Source organism: Octodon degus, unplaced genomic scaffold (assembly GCF_000260255.1).
Source record: "Octodon degus isolate 3935 unplaced genomic scaffold, OctDeg1.0 scaffold00034, whole genome shotgun sequence".
In the NCBI taxonomy this organism is placed as follows: domain Eukaryota; kingdom Metazoa; phylum Chordata; class Mammalia; order Rodentia; family Octodontidae; genus Octodon; species Octodon degus.
Genome location: NW_004524610.1, coordinates 10,986,889 through 11,009,281, shown reverse-complemented (window position 1 = coordinate 11,009,281; position 22,393 = coordinate 10,986,889). Strand labels below are relative to the sequence as shown.

Genomic DNA, 22,393 nt, shown 5'->3' with positions numbered 1-22,393 from the left:
CTATCTCAATAAGATAAGAAAATAATAGTGAAAAGTTGTGAAGTTAATGTTAAAATGTATTCTGGAAAAGCCCTGGAAAACTGGACAATGTGGCCTCCATATTTATTTGTGAGGATTTTTTCTTTCTGTGTTTTAATGTGGCAAGTAAAAAATGGAATGATGTTAATTGCAATATAAGGCAAATGATAATTGCATGTGCAGTGGAAATGAATGTGCTGTTTAAGAGAATAACTGCTCCGAGTGCTGAGAACAAGGGCTACCGAGGGGCAGGCAGTGTTTGCCTTCCACGCACAAGTGTGGGGTGAGCGCCAACAGCAGAGCAAATTAATCCTGGGAGAGCTCGTCCTGGAGACCAGGTGTACGGCTGCACATCAATCGTGCCGTGTCCTTGGAGTTGTATGATGTTACCTCCTATTATTAGCCTAATGGAGAATCAGGCTACCAGACCTAGAAGGAAAAATAATTTCAAGCAAAAGTTGAGCAGTGTTGTAAGGCAGTTGTGGAACCCTGGTTCTCTGAGCCAGCTATCCTTTAGGGTACAGGAAGATTTTTATAGAGGAGTACTATATTCATTGAAATTTTGCTTTATTATTTGAGTTAAGAAACATAGATTATTCAAATCTCGGTGTATAACTAATGAAAAGCATCACGGTACTAGAAGCAAGGGTGATGTGCGTGTATATTTTGTGTAAATGATTTCAAGCATTTTGTTTGGCAGCAGGCATTCCTTGCTCTGTTTGTGAATGCACTGACCAGCCGCCTGTGCCTGATGGTAATTAAACACTGCTCACCACACATGAGTTACCGTAGCTTCTCAAAGCACAAGGTCCAAGACCTAAGCTTTACAATTATAGTTAATCGTCACATATTCCTAAAATTGACACACGAATACTAGGAATAAATGCCTTACTTTTATTTGGAAATAGTAACCAAAGATGTATTGGAATATTTCCATTTTAAGGCCACCATTTGTGCACTGAAATTACCTCCCACTTTATTTTCCAATCTTTGCAGTGTTAGTGCCATGGGCACACCCCAACTCTTGCTTACCAGAGCCTTTTGTTATATTCTTAATTTTCTCATTCTGTGTTTCTGTTCAAAATGTAGCAAGAAGCGGGGTGGACAGATTCTGGACAATGACATGAAGAAATGACTTTGAAAGGTGCCATGAATTCAGACACTTTCGTACGCCACCCAGGATCTAGTCCATGTACATGGACTATTCTACTAGTCCACATGGAGTAGTTGTTCATAACAGCCATTCGTGTGTGAAAAATCATGTGCGAGCCCTTAAAATGCAGACTAAAATTATCCACTCTCATCATCATTATTGTTTATCTTCAATAACTTAAAGTAGAAAGGACCAACTATAATAATCCTTATATATTCTTGGAGATATGGTTTACTTTTCACCTGTGGAAATTGATTGTATGATTGCATGGACATGTTCCAGTGCTCACGATGTTCTTTGGTGTTTTCTTTGCTTTCCCCAGATCTGTTCACTGTTGGAATTAACCCAAGCCTCAGTTTTAGCTCAGATACTTTATTTCTAGACAGTCTTGAGGACAAATACTGTTTTAACAACCATTACTACAGCATTAAAAGACCTTTATTCTTTTCTAGATTCTCTCTCAACCTTTTCATTTCTATTTTATTTTTATCCCCACTTCCTAGTATCCCTTGGACAGGCCTGTAAAGTCGATGGCTTTGTTTTATTGCAAGAAAGTGCAAGCAGAGCTGTTTGTAGAAAAACCTTATCTAGCAATTTAAACTAAAAGTTATGTAGTCAGAATTTGGACATAGAGCAAAATGACTTGGGCTTCAGGCCAGGGGCAGCTGTGTAATTTACCAGTGAGAAAAGGGTGCTGACTGTTAGGAGAAGAGCCACGGACACAGCAAGGACGGGTGGCCAGAGCTCACTCCATACGGTTCCCTCCCAGAGTCCCTTACAGCTAGCATCTTCCCTGGAACTGAAAAGCCTTTGTACCCATGATTCAAAGAGAAAACCATTCCTAAGGTCCTGAAGCTTTTCCTTCTTTCCTTGCTCTTCTGGAAGGAAAAGGATGGTTGGTGGAGGCAGTTCATGGTTGGTCGCCCTGGGTGTCTCACTGTGGCTCCACGACTTTGGCCCTCAGCCCACCTGTGTAATGGAGGAAGGGCCTAAGGACGAGATATGCTAGCTTGGTGAGGACAACAATGGGTTGTGGTGGATTTTGGAATGTTCCAAGTTGTAACTGCAGGATCAAGCCAGTGGGAACAAAGACAATGTTCTCAACTCTAGTCCAACTTTTAATATATTGCATTGAAAGGATTTTATTTTATTTTTTATTTATTTTGTCCCATAATTTTATTGATAAACAAATAGCAAGGAGACAGTTGCAAATCAAATTGGTATGACAGTTTCAATAATTAACACACTGCATACATTCTTCCTAGTGGTTAATTGCTGTACAAGAATCATTCTATTCATTAAGAAAATGTAACTATATATCTATCAAAACCACTTTGAATACACAGATACAATCGTCTGTATACCCTTTTTTTGTTAAGTTCTGTTATTTGAATATTATAGGTGTGTATACTCAGCAAAATATTCTAAAAGAGTCCAGTAGCCTATAATAGCATTGGGTCTTCTGTTTAACTGGCAATGTCAGAAATTGTTGACCTGAGTCCCCCACAGCTCAACATAACAGCATGGCTTTCCTTCCTATATTTCGTCTTCATACTTTTCTGCTGGATGGTTGAGACCAAGGTAAAGCAGGACCTATGTAACAAGAGTTGTAGCTTTTGGGTCTGATAAGGTCAGTGAAATCCCCTCAGGATTTATCCTGAGATCCTGCACCTCAGATTGTAGAACCTTTGTCAGTGTCAGCCATGTGGATGAGTCACAGCCATTGGTTGGCCAATGTGCTCTCTGTGAAAGCCTGAGAGAATGTTTTCTCTCCACGTGACTCTCCTTAGGCACACTCTACATCATCGATCACTTTCCTCCTGAAAGGATTTTAAATGAGAACATATAAAGTTGGTAGTGCTAGCACACTATCAATGGGGGACAGATTTTTTTTTTTTTTTCTGCTGTAGGTGTTGTTCTAGGGCATTGATACTAGAGTAGCCACTTTGCTTTACTAAGGCCATAATATTACAGTGCTGATGGAGTCCAAACTGATTAAATAAAAAGAGCTAATAAAAAGAATTGACAGCGTGATAATTGTGAGAGGAAAGAATCAAAGACAGGGCAGACCTTTCTCCGAGCTTTGTGTCGAGATGGGTGGTGGGGTGAGATGTGGGAAAGCTGGGCTCTGTTTAATTCAGGACCAAGCACCAAGTAATTCTGCTCATTCGGTTTCAATTTACTGACTCGTCTGATTATAATTGAGTTGTTCATATTGTTCTCTTGAAATGTTTTGAGGCAAGTGAAATCTTCTAAGAATTCAATTATACTGAAACAATAGCCACACGACCTGCTAAAGTTATTGCTGACACTAACAAGAAACAAAAAGAGAAAACATGATTGGTACTTAGTAATGTTGGTACTGTTGCTTGTAAACAGATATTTGAAACTACATCCAAAACATGCAGGCTTCAATTTCATCATGATTTTTGGTGATACATCATGAAGATAATCTTTTTACCCTTAAAATAATGAGCCTAAAGTGCTTTTTAATGAGTTGACTTTTATTTTTAATGGTAGCAACAAAACTCTGAAACTAACCTATAAAATGAAGATTTCTGGGTGTGAATTATAGATAAAAATTTGGAATGGTTGTGTGTTAAGTTTGCATCTAAAACTTAAAGAGTTTCACTGCCAGACAAGGGGACACATGCCTGTGATCTCAGCTACCTTGGAGGCTGAAGCAGGAGGTACAAAGTTCAAAGACAGCCTTCACAACTTAATGATAACTTGCAACGGAATAAAATAAAATTTAAAAACTGGGCTGGGGATGTAGCTCAGCACTCCCGAGGTTCCATCTCCAATGATGGCGGTACTTACTACAAAAGAAAGAAGAAAAAAAAGAGACATAAGCGTTTTATTGAGTAGACCTTTTCCATCCGAAGAATAATGCCCATTTAAGCAGATCTTAAAATAGAACAACACAAATTTGATATGATTAATTATCTTGGTGGTAAGGACGCTCTAGTTCATGAATAATATTGTTGTCAAAAATACTGAGATCCCTTAAGGGTTATAAATGAAAAATATCTTATTTAGGAAATGAAAAAAATATCTGGAGCAACAGCTTAGGGAACCTTGAGTTCTATTCCCTATTTTATTGTTAATTCTGTAGCCGGGAGCAGCTAAATTAGCTTTCCTCAGTCTTTTCCTCTATTGGATAAGGAATGCATAATGCTTTCCAACTACATCAATAACAGGGATGTCCCGGTGGATGGTGATGTTTATTTAGTACATTAAGCTCTGTGGGTGGGGAGGCAAGAGCTACAATATGAACACAAGCTGTTATCATTGAACCATGGTTTTTAATGCTCATTTAAAAATATTTATTTTGGGTCTGCTTTGTACAAGAAACTATGAGGACATGTACTTTCTGGCAAATTCTAAGCCTCTGAAATGCAGCTTCTGTTTCTTACATGTGATATTTTGCCGCTCGTGTGAGATTTTCCTTTAAATCGTCTACAGAGTGACCACTCAACAAGTGTTTAATTAGGCCATGAATATTCCCAGTGGATTTGAATATGGATGGTTTGCTCCTGTAGGAGACTGTCAGTTTTAGAAGAAAGGGACTTGTGTTCACCAATTTCTCCTTCTCTGGCGTCAGTGGAATCAAGTGTCCACTTCTAGAAGAGCCATGAAGGCATCCATGGGCGATGTTTCAGAAGCATGGCATGAATGTCTTTGGGGGGCGAATCCCACAGTGGATATTTACTACAATGTAAGAGAAAAGGTAGAGACTAGATTATTATATAAATGAGATCGTAATGTTAAGTGAAATCAATCAAACATACAAGCTCAAATATCACATGGTTTTTCTTATGTGAAAATCCTAATTATAAATAAAGGGCAAAGGAAAATTGATAGTAGGAAGTAGGGAGCTAGGTCTTCAGCAGATGGGAAGGGGACAAAGGGATGGAGGAAGGAGAAGAGAGGGACATGAGAGGAAGGAATTGAGATGAGTTACGTGCCTTGACCATTTCCCCCTACTTCAGAAAGTGGAAACACTTTGTGAAAACATAAATAAAAACCTTCTAGAACTATTTAAAAATGTTTGCTAACTTTTCATATTCATCCAAACTCAATCAATATATGTTGACTTTCTATAAGTCAGTTAAAATATGTCTTCTACCTTTAATTCTTTGGACATGGAATACTGCTAAAAATGTTGTCTTTAAATAGCCTTCTCTGTGTCAAAGACTTAAGGGTGAAGAACAGTCAGTTCTGACTGGCAGCATTTTATATTATGCAGTGAATGGAAAAGTTAAACTCAGACTTATCCAATCAGGGCCTGATGTACTTTGAATGTCCTACAAGATATTCAGCTTGTAATTTCTTTGAGGTTTTACCTAGAATCTTCAGTCTTTTTCAACCTTATTTACATGAGAAGCATTTTCATTTTTTATTCAGAGCTCTTAGAAGCTAAACTGTTCTTTGGAAAAAAAAAAAACAAAACCCTCCTCTCTCAAATTATTGCACTTTGCAAACTGCCTGGTTTTTGTTTGTTTGTTTGTTTTGTTTTCTTTCCAGGATTATAGGAGTAGGAAATGATTCCACAAAACTTCTGCAGAAGGGTGATGTGACAGTGAGGGGAAATGTGTGTAAATGGACTTTCTGGTTAACTCTTTTTCATTGATGACTGTTTTTCTAATACATCTAAAAGGCAGGAAGCTTGACTGGTGTAGTGGTGGTGGCATTCGGATTTGATTCAGAGCCATGGTTCCTTAAAGGCAGTGAATTGGCTCACCTACGTGTACAGTTGAGTTCTTTGGCACTTTTTGTTTGTTGGCAAACAAGAGTAGAGTTTAACTCTCATGGCTTCTCTAAATAATGGAAAGAATTTTTTGAATATCTGAATCTTAAAGAGCACCACTGTAGTCTATCATCATATGGTGCCTAGGAGCTAGAGAGTACTGTAGAAAACTAGCCCAATTCTATTTCCCCTCCAAATACAAAATCTTCATCCCAGGGACATAGCGTCATTTGCTTGGGGAAGAGCACAGAGCTACTTAGTTATAATTGGGGTGACTGATCCCTTCCTCTGCCTTTGTGACCTCGACATTAAGGGAGAGTGACTTCTTACACAGGCTCCTCATTCCAGTCAGTGGCCATCTCAGGTCAGTAACACTGACATTGTGTTTAAAGCAAATAGGAATTGATTTGCAAAGAATGCCAAAGCTTCCTGTAGGAAAAATTAGGATTCCTCAAAGGAAACCCTCCCCCATGAAGGAAGCTACTGGGACAAGTAGGATCTTGCTCATTGGTTTTGTCTCCATTTGTCTGTAGTTTGATGTTTGTTTTTTCTGCTTTTGGTTTTTGAAATACAGAATAGCTCTCTGTGAAGTTGGGCCTCCTTCTTTACTGCGGTTGTTCTGCACTAGCTGATTTTTTGTTTTATTTGCTCAAATTGAGTAAGTCCCAGTCATGACCCTGACCCTTTCTTTTTGCCCCATGTCCACTTTCAGTTTATTGTCTCCTGTCATGAAGCCCCTAACTTTATTTTCCACCTCAGTCTCTGTTTCTCGGTGTCCCTGCCTGCTCTCAACACTCTTCTTTTCCATTTATAAATTTTAGAAAACTCGGGCTGGGGACATAGCTGAGCAGTCTAAGAGCCTGCCTGGGAAGTGCGAGGAAAAGAGTTCCATCCGAGATACCCCGTGCCTTGTGGGCTCCGGAACCCCGGGTGCACTGTGCTGGCCATCGAAACCAGGCGTGACGGCGCATGCCTGTAATCCCCGTGCTGGGGAGGCTGAGTCAGGAGGAGCACTATGAGTCCGAGCTGTGCAACAAGACCCTGTACCAAATAAAAAGTAAATACAATTTTAGAAAACGTATAGCTGATCTTCTCCTGATACCTGTTGATTCAAACATGTGACTTATGAAACAAGCTCCTCAGTTTTCTAAAGAGAAGTTATCTGTGCAGCTCACATCATTTTTTGATTATGGATGCATGAAAGCAATGGTTGAGTGTTAGAAAGCCTGTTCTCAAAAAAAAAAATATATATATATATATATATATATATTTTTTTTTTTTTTTTTTTTTTCTGGATTTACTTCTTTTACTACTTCTTCTAATTACTTTAAAGATGGTGTAAGTCATTACAGTGAGATTTTTTCCCAAAGCCTATCTCAACCTCTAGATTAGAGCAGTAGTTTTTTTTTTTTATATAGCAGTTAATGGTTTCCATTTCACTATTGTTATTATGTGCTGAAGACCTGTGTTTGATGTAGTGATATAATACTAATAAAGCCTAAGCTAGGTTTTTTTTTTTTTAAATGTATTTGATTGTTACAGGGTCTCACTATGCAGCTCAAACTTGTGGTGTTTCTCCTACTTTCAGCCTCCCCAGTTATGGGATTATAGGCATGTGCCACTACGCCCTGACTCTGGCTGGCTATGCCTGCCTTGGAGATGGGGCTGGTACAGCATGTGGTGCCAGGGATTGAGCCATGGTTCCTGCACTTGCCTAAATCTGCCTAAGCAGGTGCTTTAGTCGGCTGAGCTATCTCATCAGCCCCAGGAGTTTGATATATATATATATATATATATATATATATTGTGATACTGTTGCAATTCCCACACTTAGCTGATCTTTTATTTTAATAAGGAGGTTCATGTTAGCTCAGAGACTGGAGAGCCCATTCCTACTTAGAAGCTTCTGGAATCTTTTAGAAAAGATATGCCAGAGTCCTCCTGAAAACACAACTTTAAATCTCTTAGAGATAAGGCCAATGTACTGAAGTTCTTAGAAGCACTTGAGGGTATTCAAGATGGAGAATATTGGATATGCAAGGGGATCACTGAACTTGGCAAGATTGGAGGTGAAGACTGCTATTTTAAGCACTTAGGAGTGTTCTGTTGTGTCATTTTACATTTCTCTTCAAATCTAGAATCTTTTGATACTGGTAATCTCTCTTTTAAAAATACCATTGAGGCTCACAGAGTGAAAGGGGCATGGGTTGGGGTTAACCAAATAATGCAGCATCGCCTGTTGGCAGCCTTGGATGCCAGCAGGAGGAAAACAGTGGAATGGCATTCACTGAGCGCTGTATCAAACAGCACTTGTGAGGGGCTGCTGGGTGCCAGACGCAGGAGTGCAGTTAGCATGAAAACAAGTGAAGAAGGCAGAGAAAGTTCTCTCCTGATAGAATTTGCATCTCAGCGGAAGGTGGCAGATAGCAAGCCGTGGTCCAACATAGTGACCAGGTATGGGAGCTGGAAAGCAAGTCAGAGGGTTGCTTGGTGTCATAAGTCTACTTCTGTGCAGCTTCTTGGGATACTGACGTCACTGTACATCTAAAAAAGCCGATACTGCGAGAGATGCGTCGGAAGTGCCAAGATGCAGCAAACAGTGGATGTGTTCGTTTTGAGCCATCCAGGCCTACTAAGTCCAAAAGCAGGGAAACTGATGCCGTATCTCTAATTCTTTCTGTTCTTTCTTATGAGCCCACATAAGCTTCTTTCTGTATGTTCAGTGTACACAGGAGGTGCATTTCCATGATTCCTGTGTATTATTATTTCTGCAAAGCTGCAAGACATTGTGGGTACCAAGTCTTTAGTCTCAAAAGATGTGATTCATTTCTCCTGTCTGTCCTGTAGTCCATGTCCCCTTGAATACCTGTAATCCCATGTTTACCCACCCATAAGTTGGATATTTGTGATCGACCATATGGAGGTTGTGTACCTATTTGAGATGCATGTAGCCAGGCCTTATCCCAGCACTTGGTTCACACCGATGCTTAGCCGAAAGGATTTTGTGTTATTATAGAAAGATTGACAACTTTTTATTAAATACCTAAAATTGAGAAATATGCAAATTATAAGAACTTTAATTCACCACAGCAGAAGAGGTGTGAAACATAATCTTGTTTGTGCTTTTCATCAGTGCTTAAGAGCTTTATTTAGATTAGTCATGTTAGTTGAAACTTTGTTGGATACAATGCTTTCAGGTGTATGATCCAATTTTTCTTTTTGGCACACTGTTCCAAAAGTATGACCTAACATCTGCAGTGTTGAGCTTAAGGTCCGACTCAGAGAGTGGTGTTGCTTGCAGAAGCCCCTGGGGCAGTGGCAGTGAACTTTTATGAGCTTTTAATGACACAAACATCCCACTGAGGCACATGTGTCACAGGTTTGCCACCACTGATCTAGCATTGGCTTTAGTTTTGTGTTTGTCTCAGGCTTCTTTGTAGGACCCCAATAGTGCCTGACTTTTCTAACGGTGAAGACTCGTCCATCATGTGGGCGCTGCTCAAGGACTCATGGTCTGCTCTGCCACTGCCTGAGTTGAAGTTAGAGGGACTCTGGCTTAGTTCTTACCCAGTCTCCAAAAGCCATTTGGTCTTGCAAATCATTATCAAGTGTGACTTGAAATTTGGGACACAACTTATTATATCTGTAGATCTACTATGAGATTCTTTTGAAAGTAGTGAAGAATAGCTTAGTATTTGTGTATCAAACATAGTCTGGTTTTCAACCAGTCTTACCAGGTTTGCTCTGGTTTTTAATATAACTTTATCATTGTGTAAGATCATTAATTTGGGGGCTGGCAAGGTAGTTTACCTGACTAAGCACCTGTTTAGGCAAGTGCAAGGACCTGGGTTCAATCCCTGGCACCACAGGCCATGCTGGCCACACACCCCGGCACACTGAGCCAACCACTGAGACCAGGTGTGATGGCACATGCCTTTAATCCCAGTGCTGGGGAGGCTGAACACAGGAGGATCACTGTAAGTCTGACTGAGCTGCATGGTTAAACCCTGTACCAAATACATACAACTAAAAAAAAAAAAGTTTATTGATTTGGAAAACTCTCAGCTCCCAGGAGGTGCTCACAGAGGCTGCTGATCTGGACAGTATGTTATCTGATAAACTCAAATACAGACCAGTACACATTCAGTTGCTAAAGCAAGGCCCAATAGCTGGTGGCTGTCAATGATACTTAGTTTGAATGTGAATTGTCACTGGCTAGAAGAAATGGCATTGCCACTTCTGATAGGCTATCATAGACTTTTTAAGGTCTCTTAAAATTTGAGTTTTGATCTTCTGAATCATTTTGAATTTGCCAATACATTTATTTTTATTTAGATTTGACCTCAAGTGCCTTAGAGATAACAGGGAACTGCTATTTTCCAGCAGCCATGGATAGCCTAAAATTTAAATCCCTATAGAATGTGAAAAAAACATTTGTATATTTTTACACAGAAATTTAGAAATCAAACCATGAGCCACGAAGGTAGGAAATCAAGTCAAATAGATGTAGGTGGAACTTGACCCAGTGCCTAAAGCAAACCAGCTACCTCACTCCTGAGATGAACATTCCATCTGGTTAAGTTTGCTGTCAGTTGCTAAGCAACCTCATGACATGCATTACTAACTTCGAAAAAGTGTAAATAAAAGAGTTTTGTTGTGAAAAAAAGAGGAAAGGAAAAAATATATACACACACACAAGAGAGTTAGGATAGATAGATATACAGCTACTTTCTCTTAGTTCACTGAGGATAAACTTTGTACTAATACTGTTTAGACAAGTTATCATGTCTGCATCTTGTCCTCTGAATAACTACAACAAAGACAATATGCAATGTATTAATTATTGTAAACCTCCTAACTTGTATTGAAACCGTTCATCACTATTTTATCTTTCTTCTCATTAAAATGAATAAAAATTATAAGAAAGAAAAATAAATATGACCTCAAGTATCATTTTACCTTCATATTCTAATGAAATCAAATGTCATTTTAGTCACTTATATTTTATCCAGAAATGATGTTTAAAGTGAAAAAAAAAATATTTGACTATTGCTGCCTGTGGAGACATAGGTAATATTGTTAAGGAAAAACATTCCAAATGAAACTGAGCATATCGTTTATTCCCCCAATACGACTTTGAATCGGGCTTTTAAGTTTGTTATCTATGCCTAGGTCTACTTGGTGCCACATTCTCTACTATGCTTTAAAGAAACTGAAAGGTAGGTTTGAATCACAGTGTCCTGTGGACATTCTTTTCCACTTTTGAAATATATCTAGTGTAGATTTATAGATAGTGTATTCTATACTAAGCTCTTCTCAGCCTGGCATGGTGGTGCACATCTGTAATCCCAGCACTCCAGAGGCTGAGGCAGGAAGATTGCTGCAAGGTTGAGGCCAGCCTGGGCTACAAAGTGAGCTGAAGGCCAGCCTAAACTGTGTATTGAGACCCTGTCTCAAAAAGACAAACAAACAAAACAGAAAAACCAAAATACTGTTCTCACATTGAGCACATTTAGTCATGGAGTGTATCAAAAATCATAGCATGACTAGGAAAAAGCCCAGAATCCTTGGCTGTGTCATAATAGTACACAATCCTATTAATAAGCTCGGGTTCAGATGGATCGGAAGTAGATTGAGATATGTCAGGTTACTGCCCTTTGGTAGCTCCGAATAGTAAGCACTTCTAGGTCAGTGAGTTGCCTTACTGTGGAAGGCAGCATGCAAGAGAAGAGCTGTGGGTTCGTTCCCCACAGCAAGAGCGAAACATGCACATCGGGCAGAACTCACGTTCGTAGGACGAGGGGTGCAGAGAGCGGGGGTCATGCATGTGCGGCAAGTATCCACGTGTCGCTGCTGAGGAAAATGTTGTTGATTTGTGTGTTTATTTTGGGGGGAAGAAAGAAGTCAGCGATGGTCACTGGGGAAAAATTACTTTCAATTCTGTATTTTTCTTTTTTATGTATTTAATATAGGGTTTACAGGGTCTCATTACACAGAGTGGACTCCTAGTGCTCCTCCTGTTTTTAGCCTTCTCAGTACTGGGATCACAGGCGTATGCCACCACGCCCAGTCTCATTCACCATCTCAGTGCACAAGGGTGGAGTTGGCACAGCAGGACCGGGATCCAATCCCAGTCCCTGCGCCTGCATCAGCAGGTGCTTCAGTCTGCTGAGCTATCTGGCCTGAGCTTATTTTTCTTTACATGTGTTACCAGTACTTTACCTGGGAACATGTTTATGCCATAAGTTCTACTTTTTGTGTTTGGGTGAGAATCAACTATGGATTTCTAATTATATCTTTCTAATATGTTTAAGGAATCTCTGTAAGTACAAGCAAATTTCTGTAACTGGTAGCAAGTTTATGTATAGATTCTTTGCTCCTCATAAGAGGACAAGGGACACTGCATTAGGGAGAAAGTATGGGAGTGTACGGCAAGCTTAATGCATAACATGTATTATGGATGTTACAGAGAGGGCTCTGAACTCCTCTTTAAAAGTAGAGTGTTGTAGTTAGTAATCATAACCAATTTAATTGGTTTTTATAGTGACTCTTTTTCTTCCTACCTGGCTTTCCTGTTTTGGTGCCAGTGTCGTTGTGCATGAAAACCTATTGCTCAAGACTCATGTATCAGGACTGGGGAGACAGCTCGGCAATCTATGCATGCTGGCAAGTGCAAGGACCTGGTTTTGATCCCTGATACCTCATGCCGTGCTGGCCCCAGAACACCAGGCACACGCTACTGACCTGAAACCGGGTGTGGTGGTGCACACCTGTAATCCAGTGCTGAGGAGGCTGAGACAGGAGGATCACCATGAGTCCAAGTTGCATAGCGAGACCCTGCACCAAATAAATAAATAAATAAATAAATAAATAAATAAATAAATAAAAAACCCACTCACATTTATGTCAGATCTGAACGCCTCCTGTCTATATGCACTGGCCTCTGTGTGAGGGAAAAGTGAATCCACACTGAAAGATTCCTTCGAAGTTGTCTCTACATAAATTTAGAGCTTTCGACTTTGAAAAATACCTGCACACCCTTATATTAATATTTCACATTACCTCTCTGCAGTCTTCCCAGTGAGTTGGCCTTTGTCTCTATTGAGCAGGCTATTTTGTTTGACCCAAGCCCCGTTGACATTGTCACCTACATTGCAGTTTCTTTTGGTAAAGCGGGGAACTTGGAGGTTCTAAGTCTGTCTTCTTGCGTGTGAAAAATGAGGACTTTTATTATGCTGTGGCTAAGCGTGGCGCAGGTCATCTCTGCATGTGTTGATCGATGAGGAATTAAGACTTTCCTTCATAAGATCACCTGGAGAGTACACTTCAGAGCTTTGTTTATAAATCCTCACTGCAAATGGTGTGTGCCTAGCATGACCTGATTATATTTGTGCATTCATGAAGATAAATTAAGTACAAAAGAACACATCTTTTTGCATCCTGAAATATCAAGAATAAATGGACATCAATGGAAATATAACTTATATCATGTTCTTGAGATATCAGGTAAGCGAGAATGAACTATGATGTCATTTGTAAGTGCTGTTTATAAGTCATGTAATTGACAAAAGGTCCTTCATTTCAACAACTTTTCTATTTAAATTGGTGAAATATTACTTTTAACTTTCATAATTATTTAAAACATTAAAAATTCCATATATGCTGAAATTTCCATGTTTCATAAGTGAAGGAATAACTTAATCGCTTAGTGGCTTCCATAGTGCCATTTCTGCTATAAAGCAATACAAATGGAACAAAATAATGGGTCAGTGAAAGCTGCTTTTTTTTTTTTTTTTTTTCTTTTCAGTACTGAGGATCGAACTGAGGACCTTGCACTTGCCAGGCAGGTGCGTTTGCTGCTAAACTATCTCCCTGGTCCCTGCTCTTATTTTAATTGAGGCTTACTTTCATTAAAAAAAAAAAAAGCTGTTCATTGTTATAAAATGGTCATAAAGAGAGCAAATTCCGTCACTGGTAAGCATTCCTCTCCTCTAAGAGAGCAGGCTCACGTGGATGGTTTCACCCACATACAGCCTCCATGTATAGTTCGTGAAATGAGTTGCTGAGATGACTTCTCGGAACTGGTAATTGTGAAATATTCTGAAGGACTGAAAAGCTAGTTCCTACAGATTTAGATTGTTGACACTTCGCCATGTTAAGTTCAAGTAGTGATTCTCAATTTGCTCTGAGTTCTTAAGTATGAGGAGCCGTGATTCCAGTGTTGTTCATCTTCTACTCCATTCTCATTATTTTGAAAAATATTTTCATGTATTTAATATTGTAGATTGTTTGAGCTGTGTGAAATGCCAGCATTCATGAAACTGATTTTTCATTTTAACTATTTTGTTCATCAAACTATTTTTGATTTTTCATTAAACTATTTTTTTCAGACTTTTAACAAATTATTTCATATTTCTCACAAGCTTTGATTGATACTATTGACAAATCAGAAAGTGGTAGAGGGTGACCACTGGCAGTGCTGTGATGGAAAGAAGAGCCAGTGATGTCAGCTGAGGTCCTGGAGGTGTGGAGAACATGGCTATTGCACCCCGCTTAGTTTCCTAGGTATCAACTTTTTAATTGTGTCCGTAAATCATGTTAAAGCTTTACTGATGTTTGTACATCCATGAGGGCAGTCTACTGGGTCCTGTCTCATGAATAGTGCTGATTTAGTGTAGCTACTTTGCCGAGAGATGTGCAAGACAGAGCGGAAAGGGCTCGGAGGGGTCTTGTGAGTATCAGGCTGGCTGCTCCTGTGAGCTCAGGTCTCCTGTGTACGTCCAGTTGCCAGTTCCTGATTCCACACGACACTGCGTAACAGCAGCCGTCGACACCTCTGGTGCGCTGGGGCCACCTCTCTGGCTCTGAGGGATGGAGTTTCAAGGAGCTGCAGTTGACCAAGCAAAGGTTGAACTCCTCTCTGTTCCCTCTGCTGGCTCAGTACTGGAGGAGCGTCGTGTTCTCTTCCCAACTGCAGGCATTAAGCAGTATTAAATGAAAAGTATATTTTGAGCTTTAGTTCTATGGTCTTAAAGTAATTATTTATTAGACTGTAAACTGAATGCAAATACACTTCTTAAACTTCCTTGGATTTAGGTTTAAGTGCAGTAAGTTTATGAAATGCTTTCTATCTGGTTATCCTGTGTGACATGATGGGCTTTTGTTGGACTGAAAAACAAAAGAATAATAAGATTCAGTTTTGGATTGCTGATAAATGTTATATACATTTATTCTTTTTTATATTAATTTTATTGAGAAATAAGTAGCAGTGAGACAGTTTCAAAACAGGTTAGTAGGAAGTTACAATAATTAATACATTGCATATTGTCTTCATAGTAGTTATTCATAATACAAGATGCAGACATGATATTTTGTCTAAACACTATTAATTCAAAACTTTCTTCTCATTGAACTAAGAGAAAGTAGTTGCATATCTATGTTATTTTGTGTATACAGATATATATATCTTTTTTTCATTACAAAATGGTCCTTCATTTATATCTCCCATTTTTGTTTACTTTTGTCAACTGTACATTTATTCTTTAGAAAAAATAGAAGCACTGTGTCGTTACACAGAGAGTAAGATTGGATTGTGGTTATAGAGAGGAAATACTGTTGTTTAAATTGAATAAAATGAAACTATTAGGAATTTGTATGGAGTATAGGTACTATTGAAAACTTAAAGTCAGAGTTTTTGCAAACAATTGCATGTCATAAATACTGAATCATGCCTATAAAGTACAGTATACTGTAGCTACCTATGAGACACAAATGTAAGCATGAAATAGACAATGTGATGTGCTACGAAACTCAGAAGACAAAAATTGTTTCTAAAATTAACTATTCTTAGAGGTAGCCAGATAGCTCAACAGATTAAAGGGCCTGCTTAGGCAGACGCAGGGGCTGCTGGTTCAATCCTCAGCCTCCTGGCTGGCCCCACTCCCTGGGTGCACTGAGACGGCAAATGAAACTAGGAGTGGTGGCACATGCCGGTAATCCCAGTGCCCAGGAGGCTGAGAAGCAGGCGGATCACTACAAGTCCGATCTGTGTAGTGAGACCATGTGCACCCTGTACTAAATACAAAAATAAATAAATAAAATTAACTATTATTGATAAAATTCTCTGAATCTTACTAAAGTAGTAACTTTTCTAGTGTTACCTAACCAAGCTTCTTAAAACTTTGTTGAATTTTAATTTCGTCATTAAAAAGTGGGGGAGGGGAGATGGAGAGAGGAAAAGGAAATCAAAGTGTGGTCCAGGAGCTGCAAGGGTCAGAACCCACTGGGTTATTAATTCTGAAAGTGAGACCACCCTCCTCAGAATAAGGGTATCTGGACATGGACCCTCAAAATTGACCTTCTTTAGAGGCAAGCACGTGGCTGTGCGGTTGCCCTCCGTGGGCCTCGCATGGCACGCACTGTGCCCGTGGTGGATGGGCATCTCTGGGAAGCAAGGGCAAATCAAGCTCCACTCGTATCGCTTGGCTTAACTGGCTCACAAGGTACAAATCAGGAGGACAGGTATTGCATAAGTACCAGTCACCTGTACCTATCAGTCTTCCTACTTCAAATCTGAAGTCTGTTATGATTTCCAAATCTCCTCTTCTTAACCAAAATATATCAGTTCTTTCCAGCTGCTGCCTGCAAATACTTAAACGTTGGGACAAGCTTCTCATTTTGTATTATTTTTCTGCTTCCCATGTGCCAAGACAATGCATGCACTGAATATTTTTGCCATTTAGCTGAAGAAGAGTTCTATTTGCGTAATGAATCTGAATAATTATTTGCTTGGAAACAGCAGATGTAGAAAGACGTCTCACTTCAGGTGGTGTGCTGGAAGCCTGTGCCGTGACGTGACGTCGAGTTGTTGCGCTGCCCAGCAGGAAGCTTTGGTAGACTCAACCTCCCAGAGTTTGAACAATACCCCAGAGTTGCACGCCAGCTCCTTTTCACACCTTTTCCTAGCTCTGCTGGCGTGGCTTGGACTCGGTGTCTAAGGCTCCCTGTGTTGAACTCCCGCTGTGCAGGACTGGTGCTTGGTTTTAGCAGCAGCCCTCTGCTCTGCTCTGGATGGGGACAGGCCCCGAGTGTCTGCCCCAGGTGCTAGGAGCTGTGGAGAAGGGCGGGAAGGGCACGAGACGAGTGCTGCGCCCCATGGCGTCGCCGGGCAGAAGGCTCCCGCTGGAGCATTAGTGACTGCGATTACCGCTACGCGAAAGTGGAATTTGGTCTGTGCTTTGTCTACTTCCTAGAACTTCTTGCAGCTGCTCTTACTCCTGCAGCTGTTGAAACAGGTAGCTGACTTGGGTGTATTCCGGGGCTTTGCTGTCCTTCGTATTTCTTCATGCTCTTCATGGAGACGTGTGGGAGGGACAGAAGGGGTTGGTGCTGGTAGGGCTGCCTCCTGGTGACCGTTAGCACAAAGCCGCATTTGGTCTGTCCGCAGAGGTGGGGCTGTGTGTGAGGCTGCCACGAAGCCTGCCTTGATCAAGTAATATTTACAGTCACATTGGACAGATGTAGAAACAGTAGTTTATTATCACCTGACGAGATCAGCAAGGAGGTGCCTGTAGCAGAGTTCTAAAAATGGAAACATTTTATTTTTTTGTTTTGAAATATAAAGATAGTTGCTCTTGAGTGCGTGAATATGTATAATTGCTTGGGTGGTGTTCGTCTCCTCTCCTGTCTGCACAAGCCAGCTAGTCTGTACGTAAGTAGACAGGAGTTGGGAACACCGTGCTCGACGCCAGCGGCATTCAGGCTCACAGGATGCGGGGGGCCTGGGAGACTCTTTGCTGCCTGCCCCCGAGATGCTGTTCTCCTGGCCATACTTGTCTCGTGCTCCTGTCTGGTGCCCTCTAAAGGAAGTGATCACGTTCCAGATTGTGTGATCCAACTTGTAACAGGCAGCTAATAATTAAAGGTCTCTGATCTCTATCTTTGCTTTCTTCCTGCTGCTTACTATTGTGATATCATAGGAGACTATTAAAACGTGAACTCTGTCCGCACTGTATCTCATTAAGCAGGTCCTAAGCTACACCCTCAGAATGAGCATGCTTACGCCTCCGATATAATAGCGTGATCATTTCTGCCTTTCGTTGTTTCGTTTGGTAATAAAAAAGACAGGACAAAGCAAATATGAACAATAAAAGCTGTCTCTGATTCTTGGTTTAAAATGATGGATGCCTGGGCCTTCTCTCTCCTTCCCACACTCCCAGGCTCCATCTTCATTCTTCTGTTGTCTTGAAATGCTCCTGTACTCACATCTTCTTAATGCATGAAGTACTACCTCCATGCTGTGCTGGAATTCATTCTTCTTCAGCTACTTGTTTGAGACCATATTTTCTCCTTTCGAGAACTAGAGAAGTTGTAGGCTGTGATAGAAAAACTGTGGGACAGAGTGGTGTTGAGGGGCCAGTAGTTTTGCCTCTGGTCTTGGTTCTGCAAGGGACACTAATATTTCCATGATTCTGTGGTTTGTGCTAGCTTGGGGGGCACTCTGAAGTGGAAGGGCAGACTTGGCCAACATCAGCACAAGCTTGGCTGAAGTCAGACTTCCCAGAGATTGTCCATGAAATGCTGCCATTTGTAATGAAAGCGACCCAGAGGAAGCCCTGGAATGCTGGGCAGGGAAGCCAGAGTTCATGAGAAAACTGAGAGGGTCCTCAAGGGCAGTGCAGGAAATGGAACCCCCTGGGTCATGAGGTACGTGGGGGAGAAGAGCTCCCTGCAGCGACATGAGCTTGCTGCGCAGGTGAGGACGTCCCCTGAGCCTGCGTGGTGGTGGGGGAGGAGAGCAGAGGTGGAGAGGATTCAGGGCCTGGGCGCACTGTGTGGCTGCAAGTCATGTGTGAGCAAGCAGGTTAAGGGAGGCGCTGATCAGGCACAAGGGAGCAGCTGAGAGATGGGAGGAAAGGAGTAACTGCTGGAGTGGGCACTGCAGAGACAGAGGGAACGAGGGAGACCCTGCCCTCCCAGAGAAGGCTAAGCCCTAGGGTGAGTTGTTCCTGGATGTGGGCTGCGGAGATAGCTCAGCAGTCTAAGCACCTTCCTGACAAGCACAATGAGTCAAATTCGATTCCCAGTACTGCATGCCATGCTGGCCTTAGAATCCTGGGTGTACCTTGAGCGCCCTGAAACCAGGCGTGGTGGGCACACCTGTAAACCCAGCAGTGGGGAGGCTGAGACAGGAGGATCACTATGAGCTGTGTAGTGAGAGCTGCTACAAAATAAATAAATAAGAAAAAACCAATATGGATTAAAAAAAAATTAACTCCTGGGTACAACTGGATGTCTTAGCTACTCTTCTCTCATTGCTGGGACAAATACGCGACACTCAAAATGAAGGAAGGAAAGGTTTATTTAGCTCACAGTTACTGGAGTTTTCTGTCCATACTCAAGTGGCTCTAAGGCAGAGCGGCACGCAGCAGAGGGCAACCTTTCATGGTGGTGGCAAAGAGCAAGAGCGCAAGGGAGGGGTAGCAGCAGCTCAGGCAGCTAGCTTCTCTTCCCTCCTTACATTGTAATGCCAATTACCTGCCCCAGGGCAGGGGCAGCATCCGCACCCACAGTAATCAATCCCAAACTCTAGAGGCCGCCCCATGACTGCATGAGTCTTTGGGGTGACACCTAGACACAAACTGTAATGCTGGATCTCTAAGTTCAGTGCCTTGTGTGCAGACTCAAACCCATTTTCTTGCTTTGCTCAAAAACTCAAAGTTGGGGTGCTGATTTTGGACGACTCCAGCAAAGGGTAGTTTCAGTGGTCAGGGGAACAGTATAATCAGCTGTATTCTTAAACTGTGATATTCGAATGGGAACAAATGTTTAAGTGCAGAAAAATTGGGAATGTTGATCAAGTTGTTGTTAAAATGTTTGAGAATCTTGACTGTCTGGTTTAAGTATTAAAAAAAAAATATCTGTGTGACATATACACAGCCACACATATGTGCCTGTGTGTTTAGGGAATGGGGAGAAGCACACCCAGCGTCTCCTACTTTAGAGCCCCTCCCTCTTCTCCACAGGGGCTGCCATTACTCCAAGATGGCCTGTGCAGACCTGAACAAGGGCAGAGATGAATTCCGTGTTACATCCACCATACTCTTCAGCGCTTCTGGAGCTGGTCACCCGGGTGGCTCCTGGGTGCCTGATGAGCGGGGGAAGTGCCCGTCATGTGCTGGTGCTGGTCATTGGTACGCGTCACAGCCGGGGCAGCACAGCATGAGATCTCCTTACCTTGGCCAGAAAGGCGTTGCTATTTCTGGAACTTTCTGTTTAATATTTTCAGATTATATTTGACCACAGATAAATAAAACTGCAATGATGGAAGTGCAAGCATGGAGCACTATAGTAATCTCACTGCACTTACTGATTTTGTGTAGGAGCTTTTCCTACACACCAAGCAAGCCAGCGATTCTGCCTCAAACCCTGGCCAGATGTCTTCGAAGCTGTGACACTGTTTGCCTGGTTGTGGTCGCAGATCCCACAAGATGAAGGCTCCGTGCTATGAAATGATTCTCATAGAGATCCAGGCGCAGAGGTGGGCTGGCTCCTGCTTCTGACCTTCCAGCTGTAGGTGTGTCACTCCACTAGCCACTCCTAGTGCTTGGCTGATTTGCTAGAGTGGCTCGCAAATTTCAGGGAAAGACTTTATTTATGTTAACTAGCTTGTTATGGAGACAGTTGCAAAGAATACAGTGAAAAGATGTGTAGGATGAGGAAGATGGCGAGAGACGAGCCACCCTCCCTGAGGGGAACTCCACAGGTCCCATCATCTGGGAGACTGCACAGAGGCGGGGGGAGTGTGGAGTGAGCCCAATGTAGGCAGGGCTTGCAAGAAAACACAATACAGGAAGCATCATTTGTAGGAATGGTTTATAATATTCACCCCAAAAGTCAGATGCGGGAGAGTGCAGGAGATGTGCTGGGGACCCGAAGCATCCAGCTGAGGGCCCATGCACCATCTTCCCCTCCAGTTCTCCTTTTACTTCGGTTGACAGGAGCCCTCTGGTGGGCCTTCCACACTGGGACGCTGCTGGATCAGCTCATGTGGGCATCACAGGTTGACAATCAGTTAATACAGCACAGAGCCCCGGTTCTCTAATCCTACCTGGTATGCCCTGTTGCCATCCTAAGATCCCTAAGGGCTGCGAGGCTCTTTAGGATGCCAAAGTCATTGAAATTCCAAGGATCTGGGGAGTCGTATATCAGAAAGGAGGTGAAAAACAATTTTCTTTTTGTTTTTATGTATGTGTGTATACGTGTGTGCAGATATTATGAATCTTATTTTGGATCAACTAAAGGTTTTACATTATCATTATTTGGGAAGGGGCTATTCTCCACTTACAAAACCATCTAGAAATACACCTTTAAAAAGACACTAGAGTCTTTTGATTAAGAAAGGAAATGAAAGACTGCAACTTCAAATCTTCAGTATTTTAAATCTGAAGTATTTCATTTCTATTAACTGTACATTTCATACAATTTAGACAAATGGGTTGTAAGCAACCTTCGCTTTGCCTTTTCTACTTTTGGACACAGTGTGATTACTGACCTCAATTGTTCTGTGTGTAGGAGCAGGAAACCCTCTCAACTTCACATGGGAGTATTCAAACCGAAAATAATAGTAAAGGGAGTATGTTTAAATGGTGTAAAATAATGAAGTCAGTACACCCATTAGAGTTGGCAATTGCCAAGAGAAAAACAGCTTTTGATTTCTGTAAAAATTATTTTGATACCCCACTAATGCATTAAATTTATTAAAAGTTTACTGTGCTTTATGGGGTTATTTGATTTTTGTAAAGTATTTGCCCACAAATGACTAAATTTATTTAAGGTGTGTTGTAATCTGCACCTAATGACTTCAGACAGACATAGAGCGAGTACAGGGCTGAATAGAGAGTGCTGCGAGCTAGGGAGGGAGGAGAGAGCAGCTCTGGACCCTGGTGGCCGGGGCTCGAACCTGGGCAGCGTCATGAGCTCCTGGGGCGCAATGACAGTTTAAATTCTGGGGCAGAAATAATGACAGCCCCCTTCGCCAGCATGAAGAGTGGACACGTTAGCCCTTACACAAGCTTGGCATGTTGCCTAGTCTCCTAAGTGACTCTAGCTGATGTTATTACCATTTGTATGGGTTCTGGCCTTCGGTGGAAAAAGAGAGAACTATGGCACATTAGGACTATTTTATGTAAAAATATTATATGAGAATAATAACAATACAGTTTTGTTTGGGATAAAAGGTATTTTCATGCCTAGAAAACACAGATATGCTAAAAAATGGTAATTATCGCTTGCTGTGATTGCTTTGAATTTTCTTTTAACATTTTTGCCTGAAGAAACATGTTTCCTATTTTCTATACAGGGTGTGTATGCATAGTATATGTAACAAAGTTCTATACATCGTTGTAAATATAAAATATTTGGGCATTGAAAACAAGCTTATAAGAGTACAATATGGAAACTTTCCTAAAAGT

At 41.4% G+C, this 22,393-nt stretch overlaps 1 protein-coding gene across 7 annotated transcripts in view; it reads left to right on the top strand.

The window, feature by feature from the left end:
- The window catches only part of Ptprk (protein tyrosine phosphatase, receptor type K), a 555,880-nt gene that overhangs the window by 144,053 nt on the left and 389,434 nt on the right, over nt 1-22,393 (top strand). The window lies entirely within an intron of this gene.